Source organism: Rhinopithecus roxellana, chromosome 10 (assembly GCF_007565055.1).
Source record: "Rhinopithecus roxellana isolate Shanxi Qingling chromosome 10, ASM756505v1, whole genome shotgun sequence".
Classification (NCBI taxonomy): domain Eukaryota; kingdom Metazoa; phylum Chordata; class Mammalia; order Primates; family Cercopithecidae; genus Rhinopithecus; species Rhinopithecus roxellana.
In genome coordinates this window covers 5,513,056-5,526,501 of record NC_044558.1, presented here as the reverse complement: position 1 = coordinate 5,526,501, position 13,446 = coordinate 5,513,056, and the positions used below count along the sequence as shown (strand labels likewise).

The window sequence follows — 13,446 nt, the reverse complement described above, 5'->3', positions numbered from 1 at the left end:
TACTAAAAATACAAAAATTAGCCAGGCGTGGTGGCGCTCCCTGGAGTCCCAGCTACTTGGGAGGCTAAGGCAGGAGAATCGCTTGAACCTGGGAGGCAGAGGTTGCAGTGAGCCGAGATCACGCCACTGCACTCCAGCCTGGCAACAGAGCGAGACTGTGTCTCAGGAAAAAAAAAAAAAAAAAGGCCTTTAAAATGACATCCTTATAGTATGGGCAGTGAGAAGAGGAGGATGGATTGGGAAAAGTTGTTTGGTAGATCTTGAAGGAGAATATATCAGAGTAAAAGGGAAGAACAAAAGGCAACTCCAAAGAAGTAACCACGATAGCTAATTTTTGCAAGAGATTTCTTATCATTGTACTACAAATATATGTGATAAGAATATTAATTATTTTTAAAACAACTTTTATAAGCAAGTTTGAGGTGTCTCTGCTAATTTAAAATAGTATCTAATTCTACATCTGTTTGAAGAAGTTTCAAATTTCCTGTTACAGACCTGCACATGGGTTCCTTGCTTTGCGGTAACTGCATATTGCACTGTGCCCTTTTCAGTTAAGTGTATATTTGGAAATGCTCTGATCCAGATAGAATGCATGAAGCTGGGAAATCGTCTCATCATTTCAAGGCTTTGTCTTTATGCCATTTAGGCTTCTCTTCCTAAAACAACCATTTCCTAAATACTGGGCTTTTGGTTTAACTTCTTTGAAAGTGTGAGAAGCATTACTCTAGGGGACAGCACTGACCCCATCAGAAACACTCACCGAACGAGGGCTGAAAAACTATCTATTGCATGCTGTGTTCGTTATTTGGGTGATGGGTTAATTAGAACCCCAAACCTCGGCCTTATGTAATATATCCATGTAACAGACTTGCACGTGTACCTCCTGAATCTAAAATAATAATAATAATAAGGAATACTGATCAAGCCTAACCTCATTCATTTCTGTAATGAGGAAACAGGCCCAGGAGCATAGACCAACTGTAAATGTTGCTCCTCTTCCTGTCGCTAAGTTCCTTGAGGGCAAGGAGGGGATGGGATGCTTTTCTTGTATCTGCACACAGCTGCCAGCAGAGAAGTGCACATACCTGTCTGTGGCCCTAGACGTGCCTGTTGCCTGCATTCCATCAGGACTCTAGATTCTCCTTTTCAACCTGAAAACGACTCGTTTCTAATTACTGATCCATAGGAACCACAGGCAAACAGATCCCCAGAAGTCACTTGGGACTGAGTTTCAACACTTTTGTTTCACACAGTTTCAGCACTCGCACCAGCTGCAGCTGAAGACCATAGGATTTCAGTGAAAAGCAACTGGCTCCCTCCCCAACCCCTCTGCCCATAGGCTGCTGTGGTTAGCACTGCACTCAGAGAAAGAATAAATAAAAAGCAAAAGCCCCCGTTGTTCTAAGATAACCACAGAGATGACAGATGCTGTTGCATGCAAACCCTGGGGGAGAAGAGAGAGAAACAGCAACATTACAAATCCAACAAAGCATGGTGACGAGAAGCCTTGGTGGGCAAGTCCTATAGCTGAGGTGTGATTTCAGAGATCAGATGGAATGTGCCCTCTTGGTCCCGTCATTCCCTAACCCCTGCACTCTTCCTCTTTCAGCTGGCTGGGTTTACAATTTCTTCAGCAGGGAAGAGGATTTTGCCCCGCTGGAAGAACGCTAACTCTCAGGGTGAGTATTCCTTTGGGAGACCCCCAGCCCCCAGCTTACAGGATAAACCGGCCAGGAAGGAGAAAAGCTGAGGTGGAGCAGCAAAGGGAGGGAAGGTTCCTTTGGCCCACCTTTCAACCCCGAGTAGGCTCCAGAGAGCTGCCAGTTGTGGTCATGTTCATCCTGGGCTGCGCGCAGAAGGATGGCTCAATACCTTAGCTCATAGCCACCACTTCTGGGCCCCACTTCCTTCCTTCATCAAGTAGTGTAACATGACGAGGACCCAAGACGACTGGAAGCCACTCGCCTTGTTGTTCATGGTTGCTCCATGGTATATTTGTCTCTTTTGTCACGTTCTGGACACAACCCAACGCATCCATGTCACCAATACCACATACACCTGGCGGCACTGCAGCTTTCTGTTGACCTACCTGAACTAGCCTCCAGGCACCAGGCTTATCACTCACACCGAGCACAGTGCCTGGCATTCAGAAGTTGCTCGATACATGTTTTTGGATCAAAAGAGCAAAAAGGGCAGGGGAGCCAATTCCACTCTATAAAATGGGAAAAACCATCAAGGGACAGCCGTCGTGTTAGTTATGAGGCCACATACGCATTGTCACCCACCTTCTTCGCAGCATGGAGCCATCTTGCCTGTTTTCAGAGCTGCTTTTATCTTTGTCATGACTGTCATCTCCACAGCATCAGTAGCGACAAACTTAGCAGGTGAGAGGCATAACTGTAAACCACACCTTTTTAAAAAAGACTTTGGGGCCGGGTGTGCTGGTTCACTCATGTAATCCCAGCACTTTGGGAGGACGAGGCAGGCAGGTCATGAGGTCAAGAGATTGAGACCATCCTGGCCAACATGGTGAAATCCCGTCTCTACTAAAAATACAAAAATTAGCTGGACGTGGTGGTGTGCACCTGTAATCCCAGCTACTCGGGAGGTTGAGGCAGGAGAATCACCAGAACCTGGGAGGCAGAGGTTGCAGTGAGCCAAGATTACATCACTGCACTCCAGCCTGGGTGACACAGCAAGACTCTGTCTCAAGGAAGAAAAAAAAAAACTTTGGAAGCAGCACAATAGATTGGCTAAAATGTCAGGTTCTAGTGGCAGAAAAACCTGGGTTCTGATCCTAGTTCTGTGTACGAGTTATGAGTCTCGGTGAAGCCGCTTCACTCTGCTACTGTTTCCTTGTCTGGAAAAGGGAGATAGTGCTACCACTGCCTTGGGGGGTCTGCTGAGACAATCCATGTAATAGAACAACACTTCTGACTGTCTAGTATTTCATTGTCATTGCTGGTCTCCATGCAGCCACTCAGACAGTGCACAAAAGCAAGAAGAAGGCAGGGTTCTTTCCCTTCCACTTTTCAGCTCCTGAGACGAAAGCCTGGACATAGCAAGGCAGGGGCTGCAATCTCAAGCATACAGAAGAGTAACCGAAATGGGCCGAGTGGTGAGGGACCGATGAAGAAGCAGAATCGCTTTCATATCGAGTCTGCCCTCCTCCCTCTGCTGGAAAAAGACAGCCTCCTTGGTTTTCAGTTTCCCCCTTGAAGAGACATGAGTACATGAGTGATTTCCCTTCCTCCTTAATACTCTATGAGGGAAACAGCACGATGTTGCCAGATGGCAGTCAACGCTCAGGCTGAACGCAAGAGGGTCAGCAAGAGGTGGTGGGGAACATGCCAGAGCGGGGCAGGGAGGTCTCTTTAAAAGGACAGCTGCTACCCAACCCAACCGGTTGTCCACATGTTAGAACCGAGTGTTTCCAGTTCTTCTGATTATTCAAAGATTTTTCAGATTTTTAAATGTTACACACGTTCAGGGTCAACACGAAATGGCAGGTTTATCCCGTGCAGTGTTTCTTGTAACATTCACAGAAAATGACTAAAAACAACCTGTGTTCATCAGTAGGGGATTGTTAAAATACGGTAAATCCATACAACGGGATACTACACCCCTGTAAAAAAAGAATGAGGAAGCTCTCCACATACGGATAGGGAAAGATCACCAAGATAAATTAAGTGAAAAAGGCGAGGTTAAAAATAGTGCCTATAGTCTGCTATAATTATGTGAGAAGTAGAGGGATGGAGGCAGATAAGTATTTGTACTGACTTTTATCTGCAAAAAGAAATTCCGGAAGGTTGTACAGGAAACTAATAAAAGCATTTACAGGGGAGGGGCAGGGCAGGACTGGCCACTGGAGGCAGGGATAAGATTTCACTGAATACCTTTCTACAGTGCTTTAATTTTTGAACCACGCAAATGTATTGCCTATTTGAAAAATAATACAAAAACACTGTGTACACCAGCTGCTGGGAAGAAAACACATCTACAGGCTCCGAACAGCCTGCAGGCTTCTGGGCTGTAACCTTCACGTTAAGGGCTCCAAAACTGCAGAGGCAGAAAAGTTGGCGGCATTGGGTCCAAGCTTTACTGGGTTTCGAGACAAGTAGGTTGCTCAGTGCCTGGTGTCTGGAACTCTCTCTGGATTGCCTGGCAATGCGCTAGTCGAGCCCAGCAGCCCCCACCGCCTCTAGGGGGAAAGCGATCAACTCCCAGCCTCTCTGGGAGAGACGGCTCCAAAACTCAACTTCTCGGGAAACCAAGGAGCTCCAAGGTCTCCAGCTGCTGGGCAGATAGAATTTCGGGGCATTCCTCAACAATTAAGGCTGCCTGGAACCCCAGTGGTGTGCTCCCCCCATCAAGGCTGTGTCCCACTTGTCCCATACAAAGGAGAGCGACAGGTGGGTGCGGTTCCTCCTCTGGAGCACGGTATCCAATGTGTCCACCTGGGCCCAGCTCAGCGCACGTCCCTAGGGAATGCTGAGAGCAGAGGACGTGCTCCCCCGCTGACACTGCTGCCAGTCACTTCCAGGCAGCACCACGGAACACCAGGCATATTCATCCTGGCCCTTCGTATGTCCCCAGTCTTGTCACTGTGAATGACCTCACTGAGTGTTTCGGCTTGAACTGTGATCTCCACATTGAAGTCCTAACCCCCAGTACCTCAGAATGTGACCTTCTTTGGAAACGGGGTTGCTGAAGATGTAAAGAGTTAAGATGAGGTCACACTGGAGTACGGCGGTTCCTAATACGGCTGGTGTCTATTTTCCCTAGAAATGGGAAAATTTGGAAACACACACACAGAGAGAATGCCATGTGATGATAAAGGCAGACATTGGAGTGATGCAGCTGCCAGTCAAGGAAGATCAAAGTCTGCCGGCAAATCGTCAGAAGCCAGGGCGAGGCAGAGAGAGGCCTCCTATATACCACAGAGGGATCATGGCCCTGCTGACACCTTGGTTGCAGACCTCTAGCCTCTAGAACTGGGAGACCTGACATTTCTGTTAATCACCCAGTTAGTGGCACTTTGTTAAGGCAGCCCTAGGAAACTCACACACTCAGCAACCTCGGCCAACTCAGGTGGCAAAAGTACCCACCACTGCTCCTTCTCAGCAGGTACCGATAGATACTGGTGACAACACTGCTCCCATGAATGAAGACTCTGGGAGCTGGCCTGGTCAAGTTGATTGTGTCGGAATCCATCAAACACTCAACCAATAAACAATGGCTGAGTACCCGATCTTGTGAAGAATGCAAGAGAAATAAAATATTCCATTACTGTCCTCAAGGAGTTGACAATCTGATTGAAGATTCAAGAAAGACACATGTAATAATGGCCAAATTAGTATTATCTTCCCCCAACCCTCACCCATGACCAGCAGATGCCACAGAAGTCACTCTTAACTAAATGGCACTGTGCTCCCAGCTGGATTCAACCTTCTACTGCATCTCATTTTGCTGCTCCCTGCATGTGTCTGGAAGAACTGCTTTTTCAGCTCTTCAGGACATTCTTTAGGATGTCAGGCTATTAGACAATTTCTTTTTTTTTTTTTTTTTTTTTTTGAGACGGAGTCTCGCTCTGTCGCCCAGGCTGGAGTGCAGTGGCCGGATCTCAGCTCACTGCAAGCTCCGCCTCCCGGGTTCACACCATTCTCCTGCCTCAGCCTCCTGAGTAGCTGGGACTACAGACGACCGTCACCTCGCCTGGCTAGTTTTTTGTATTTTTTTAGTAGAGACGGGGTTTCACCGTGTTAGCCAGGATGGTCTCGATCTCCTGACCTCATGATTCGCCCGTCTGGGCCTCCCAAAGTGCTGGGATTACAGGCTTGAGCCACCGCGCCCAGCCATAGACAATTTCTAGAAGCTGTCGCCACCGCTCCTGACATGGAGCCCACACTTCTTGCCCACTGTGGACACCCACTCCTGGCCAGAATTGTCTGCCACCCCCAGTGAAGCTGCTCCCATCAGTTTCTTGTGAGCGCTTTTGTCCCAGTCAGAGAAGCGGACCCTGCGGGTCAGTGGGCCTATTCTGCAGCTCTCAATGAATCTGACAAGCAAAAAACATGAGATCCAGGTGGTTTGAGAGCCCACTTTGGTAAGCTGACAGTTTTCAAGCCAGGGGCAGGCTACAGAAAATCAGAGACCTTCGGCAGAAATGCTGTTTTCTTACCCTCGTTCAGAACATTTGTTTGTTTGGCCCAGCCTTCTCGCAGGCGGCTGCTCCCAGTACCCCCTGCATCCAGGAACTCCGATTCTTACCATCAGCAAGACTCGTGTCCAGCCACACGCCTGGCAGGAGAGGAGGCAGCACACCTGTGTTGAATTCTCCTGGCACACCTGCTGAATCCCAACGCTCTGGACTCTGGTTCCTGTAGGGTTTTTCTTGTGCTAAGTGCCCAGTGGAGGCTCTGGCTGGGCTCATGGAGGAAGAGTGGCAAGCCGCTGCTGCCGCACCCTTGACAAACAGCCCAATGACCCCGGGTGGCTCCATGCCAGCCTCCTGAAGGGCAGCTGTGGTCAGGGCATGACTTATGGGTAGAACAGAGAGAGGAAAGAGTTCCTCACTTTGACTTCAAGCAATTCATTTTAGATTATCTGGGTTGGGCTTTGAGGCAGACACTGTTGTTTGCTGAAGCAGCATCCATTTTTCCTTTCCTCCTTTCTAGCAGATTCTGTCCACTCAGGACAGTGACCTCCCCAGCTCAGAGGCCTCATCAAGCCAAAACAAAGCAAGCTTCTTGCCAGTGCATAGATTGGGGTGGACTCTACCCGGCCTCTAGTCGTTAAGATGTGAGAGGAGGCCTGCTAGGGGTGCTTGGGGAAGTGTTTTCCCAGCTCTTTTCTTCTGCTGGATGCTGTGCCATCTAATGTGTTGACTAGAACCTCTGTAGCCACTTCGTGACCATGAGGAGGAAGCCTGAGGCAGAACAGAAAGAATGAACCCGGGCCCCTGATGACATCGTTGACCACTGGATCAGACAACACCAATATCACCCTTCCTCCAGACTTCTTATTACACATGTAATAAATATCCTTGTTTAAATCCATCGAGTTGTGGGGTTTTGCTACTCATAGCTAAGATTATACTAAGTGATGTGCACTGAGATGTTCCTGAGACCACAAGACCACATTCTTGAATCCAATCCCACTATCCTAACTACAACATTCTCAAACTTTCAGGACACACACACACACCCACACACACACATACACTTTTTTCTCCACCTTTTCATGGTATTCAGTCTTTTTCCTAGACTGCACACATTTTGCCATATTTTCTTTTTTTTTGAGATGGAGTATCGCTCTGTCGCCCAGGCTGGAGTGCAGTGGCCGGATCTCAGCTCACTGCAAGCTCCGCCTCCCAGGTTCATGCCATTCTCCTGCCTCAGCCTCCCGAGTAGCTGGGACTACAGGTGCCCGCCACCACACCTGGTTAATTTCTTTATATTTTTAGTAGAGATGGGGTTTCACTGTGTTAGCCAAGAAGGTCTTGATCTCCTGACCCTGTGATCCAACCACTGCAGCCTCCCAAAGTGCTGGGATTATAGGCGTGAGCCACTGCGGCCAGCCCGTATTTTCAATAAATTCTGCAACATATGCCAACTCCATCATTTAATTAAGAAACATTTTTTACCCCCACTGATGTACCAGACACTTTGCTGGGCTCCCAGGACTCAAAATTGAAGTCAGGGACTAAACACGGAAAATGGCATGGAAGTTCCTCAAAAAACTAGAAACAGAACTACCATATGATCCAGCAATCCCACTTCTAGGTATGTGTCTGAAGGAAACACGATCAGTAGCTCAAAGTGATTCCGCACTCCCGTGTTCACAGCGGCCGTATTCACAATCCCCAAGACATGGAAACAGCCTAGCTGTCCATCAACAGATGGATGGATAAAGAAGCTGTGCAGTGTGCGTGTGTGTGTGCGCGCGTGTGCATATACATAATAGAATATAATTTATCCACAAAAAGAACGAAATCCTACCATTTGCGACAACAGGGGTGAACGTTGAGCCTCGAGGGCATTACACTAAGTGAGGTAAGTCAGACAGAGAAAGGCAAATTTATGATCTCACTTATATGTGGAATCTAGAACAATTGAACACAGAGAAACAGAGAGTAGAATGGTTGCAAGGGGCTGTAGGTGGGGAGAAAGGGGAAATGTTGGTCCAAGAGTACAAAATTACAGTTATAATGTGGATAAGTGGGTAAGTTCTAGAGATCTAATGCACAGCATGATGACTTGAGTTAATACTGTATTGTACACTTGAAATTTGCTAAGAGGGTAGATTTTAAATGCTCCTGCCACATACGCAAAAATGGTAACTAGGTGGGGTGATGAACGTGTTAACTAACTTTATAAAAAAATTTTCTCTTTGAATTCTGTATTAACCAACTTGATTGGGGTATCATTTCATAACGCACACATATATCAAATCATATTGGACACCTTAAATTTATAGAATTTTATCTTTCAGTTATACCTCAATGAAGCTGGAAGAAAATGAAGCCTTGCGGAGACACAGCAAGTGAGCCCAACTCCTGGGAAAGAGGCGAGTGCAGGGTGGCAAATGCTAGGACATGGTGCACGCGGGCCTGTGTGGGCACAAAGAAGGGTGCAGAAGGCCTGGGGATGGGAGGGTGTCAGCAAAACGCTCCTCAGAAAAGAAATGAATTCTTGAGAGGAGACGAGAAAACTGCAAGCAATAAAGAGAGGGAGGCAGACATTCACAACCAAGTATGTAAATAATAATACAAATAACAACCAACAATGGTGGCAACTAACAGTTCCTGACACTTACAATGACCCAGGCAGTGTTTGAAAGTCTTCTGGGTACTAACCCATTTAATCCTCCTCCAAAGCCTGCAAGGTAGTTCAAGGATTAGTCCCTTTTTCTGGATAAGTAAACCGAGGCATGGAGAGGTTAAGTGACATAGGAAGTGGGTAGCAGAGGCAGGATTTGGACCCAGGCAGTGGAGCTCCGAGGCTCACACGCTTTTTAGGGTACACTGGTGGTTCTCACAGTGGCCACCAGAAGAGAAGGCCCCGCAGAACCTGGAAACTTGTTACCAATTCAGATCCTGGGCCTCATCTCAGACCCACAGAGTTAGAACCTCTGCAGGTGAGGCCCAGCATGCCATGTTTTTACAGCAGGCCTTCCTTGTGATTCTGATGTTTGTGAACCCTGCTTGACACTATAAGCCTGAACTGAGAAGGGATGGCATGCTCAGAGGACCATGAATGCTGCAAAGAGAAGCAAACGCCAGAGGGAAAGACAAGGCAGCTGTGGAGAAGCTTGCACGTCATCCTCAGGAGGATGGGCTTTACTGTATGGGCATGAGGGAGAAAGGTGTGGGGTGAGGCAGGGAGGTGGCTTGATTAGGCTTTGTTCTCTGTGACAAGATCTCTGGCATGAGTGCTAGATGGGGAAGAAGACGGAAGGAGGGAGCCCAGGTAAGAGGTTGATGCCATGACCCCAACAAGTACAGCAGGGGCTGCACTAAGGCGGTGGCAGTGCAGAGAGAGGAGGGATAGGGACAGATTCAAGAGACAGAGTGTGATGACAGTTGAACATGGGTACTGAGCTGGCAGAGGTATCTAGGATGACTCCATGACATCTAGCTTCAGAGGTTAGGTAGATGGGTGACATTATTTAGCCAGATAGGAAATTCTACAGGAAGAACAAGTTTGGCAAGGAAGAGAATTAGTTCCACTTGGAAATGTTAAGCTTGAGGCTTCTACGGGACATCGGGGTGGAGGCATTTAGGATGCAGTGAGAGAAAGATCTGGTGTGCAGGAGCGGGGACAGGGCTGGACATACAGGTGTGGGATTCACCAGTTGAAATATATACGGGTTGAAGCCACAGACACAATTAAGGCTGCTTACAGAATGTGCAGAGGGAGCAGAAAAAACTGAGGGCTGGAATCATGCAGGACACTGACATTTAAGGGACACTCAGAGCACATCAGCCAAGGAGGCTCAGAAGCAGTGCTCAGAGAGAAAGCAAAGGAAATAATGTTGTCTCAAAACCAAAGGATGAGAAAAGATGGAGAACCTTTAAAGAACTAGAGGTTGACAGCAGGTTCAAATGTTGTAGACATGTCAGACATTCCAGAGAAGAAACCCTGGACTTATCAATGAGGAGGCCATGGATGAACTCTCAGTAATAGCAGTCCCAGTGGAGGGATGGAAGTAGAAGCCAGATTCATTCACAGATGCATTCTCCAATAAGCAACAGCTACCTTGTGCCAGGCTTTGTGCTTTGCCGCTGCAATAGGGTGATGAACTCAGCCCTCACCAGATAGTGGAGAGGGGAAAAAGTGGACAGAAATTACAACGATTATGGATCACAATTGGGGTAAGAGCTCTGATGAAGACATGAAGACATACAAAGGGCTTGCTATCGGGAGCCCAAAGCAACAGGACCAACACAGAAGATGAGAGAAAGGAAATTAACATTTATGTGGGGTCCACGGGGTGAATAGGAGCAACCCAATGAAAGGTGGGTGGGAAGCGTGTTAAGGAGGGGGGAGAGCAGGCATAAATACCCTCAGGTAGAACAAGCTTTTTTGTGTGTTCAAGAAATGGAAGGAAACCAGGGTGGTGAGAACAATCCTAATGTGGAAGAGAGTGGTAGGAGATGAGGTTGAAGAGTAGGACTTGATGGGCCAGGTTAGAGATTCGGGACTTTATCCCAACAAGCCATAGGAAATCATTAAAGTTAAAAATCTAAAAGGTTGGGAGAGACATGATCTGATTTGCATTTTTTAAAAGATGACTTTGGCTGCTTGTGGGGAGTGAAACTGGAAGAGGAGGGACATGGAGTGGATACATGGAGGCTGGTTCGGGGAATCATTACAGCCCAGGCAAGAGATGGCAACATCTTGGACCAGGACGATGGCAGCAGAAGTAGGCACACGTGAAGAGATTCTAGAGCTATTTAGAGGTGGAATCAAGAGGACTGGGTGGCCAATGGGATGCAGTAAGTGGGGGGAAGGAGCAGTGGAGGCCAGCATGGACTCTGTGGTCCCATCTACATCTATTCTTGGATACTCCCACAGGGCCACTGGGATGGAAGAGCACATATCCTTTGAATTCCAAGGCAACGGGTCCTATTGGCTTTTGTAGGGCTCAGATCAGAAGTAGAGGACAAGTCCTACCAAGCCTTCCTCTCCTAAAAGAGCCTCTCATTGATAAAATGATGTCTTCTAAATAGGCCTCCTAGAAATTTCCTCATCTTGTTTGGTGACACTCCTTCTGGTGTCACGTCCTGTGGGGTGGGGTGCCAGGCTAGCCAAGTCCCATGGTGAGTGGCTTCTCATCACAATACCCTATGCACTCTTCAGGGCATTCACAAAGTGCATTCAGCACATGTGGGCAATTCTAGGCTCCTAATGCCGATCTCCATCTGATCAGTTTTCCCCCTCCTAATTTTGTCAGTTTTCCAACAACATGCTAGATTTCTATTTTCATCATTATGGCAGGCTAAGTACCTAGATGGACCTTGCCACTAGAAACTACTAAAAAGTTATATGTAATTTTTTTTTAATTTCCAAAAGCATTGATGGACTGACAAGAAAGGAAGGAATTTACTGGCCAGGGGCTTCTTTAGATAATAAATATCCAGACGCTGACTATAAAAATGACGGTAATGTATTTAAAGAAATTAAAGCAAAGTTTGAAGATATGTGCAAGAGGCAAAGTCATGAGGAATAACACAAGAAGTTTTGAAGAATGAACCAAAGAGAATGTTTAAAAATAAAAAAATAATAATTGAAATGACAAACTGTGGATAGACTTAAGAGCAGATTAGATACAGTTTGAGAAAGAGACAGTAAACTGGAAGCTGGGTCAATAATAAGTTAACCAAAATGCAGCCCAAAAAGACAGACACTGAAAAATATGAAAGAGAACTTAAGAGACATGAAAAAGAGTCTAACTCACATCTGTTTCAGATGTGAGAAGGAGAAGGAAGAGAATATTTAAACAGGTAATGACTAAGAATTTTCTAAAGTGATGACAAACACCAAGACACATATTCAAGAATCCCAAGAAGAATAAATAAAAATAAATCCATAAGCAGACACATGTCAGTGAGGTTTAAGACCACCAAAGACAAAGAGAGTGTCTTAAAAGCAGCACAGAGAAAAGAGAAATTACCTTCAAGGGATTAACAGTTAGGTTATTTCTCATCAGTGACGAACAAGACAGAAGGCAGTGGTAAAATACTTTCAACATGGTAATAGCGGGTGACTGTCTTCTGAGAATTCTATACTTAAAAAGATATCCTTTAAGAATAAGAGAAATAAAGACATTATATGACCAAAAAAAAAAAAAAAAAAAAAAAAAAAAACCTGGGAGTCGGCCACATGGAGCTTCTCACTGCAAATGAAAAATTTTAAAAGATGGACTTCAAACAGAAAAAGACAGAATCTACGTGAAAGATCTGAGATTAAGGAAGAAATGAAAAACAAAGAAACTGAAAATGGATTTTCTCAGTGGGTTGTTGAAAAAATTACAGATTGGTAGTCAGGCATGCTTATACTGGTATCTTGCTGCCATCTCTTGCTATCTGAGAAACTTGAATCAAATTACTTAATCTCTCAGAGTCTTGATTTCTTCATCTTAAAAATTCATCTAACAGTATCACTTATACAAGCATTTTTCTGAGGAATAAATGAGCAAATACCCACGAATGCTCCAGCATAGCTTCTGTATCTGGAAGGTGTAAAATAAATGTTAATTTATTATCCCTTTTAAAATTAATGAGCACATTTTAAAAATAAGACATTGCTAGTAACAAAGAATGACTCCCTTTGCTTCAGTTCTAAGATAAAATTCTGGCACTGTTTCAAATTGTACAAATATGAACTGTGTTTAGCAGTTATTTTCATCTTTCCAGTATCAAGTCTAAGATCTTTTGAACAAAATATTTATGATTTCTTTATTTAAGAAATTTTGGCTGGGCGTGGTGGCTCATGCCTGTAATCCCAGCACTTTGGGAGGTTGAGGCGGGCAGATCACGAGGTCAGGAGATTGAGACCAGCCTGGTCAACATGGTGAAGCCCTGTCTCTATTATAAATACAAAAATTAGCCAGGCGTGGTGGTGCGTACCTGTAATCCCAGCTACTCAGGAGGCTGAGGCAGGAGAATCACTTGAACCAGGGAGTTGGAGGTTGCAGTGAGCCGAGATCGCACCACTGCACTCCAGCCTGGCAACAGAGCAAGACTCCGACTCAAAAAAAAAAAAAAAAAAAAAAAAAATATATATATATATATATACACACACACACACACACACACACACACACACACATTGCCTGCATACACACAAGCCCCAGGGATACACCCCAGATTCTAGATGAACTCACAATTTTAAAATAATTTGTGGTCACAGTGTTACAAGGTTATAAAATACAAGCTGGTCC

General features: G+C 45.8%; 1 protein-coding gene across 4 annotated transcripts in view; it reads right to left on the bottom strand.

Annotated features, from left to right (window-relative positions):
- Positions 1–13,446, bottom strand: part of CRACR2A (calcium release activated channel regulator 2A) — a 190,042-nt gene that overhangs the window by 109,426 nt on the left and 67,170 nt on the right. The gene's annotated exons all lie outside the window — the stretch shown is intronic.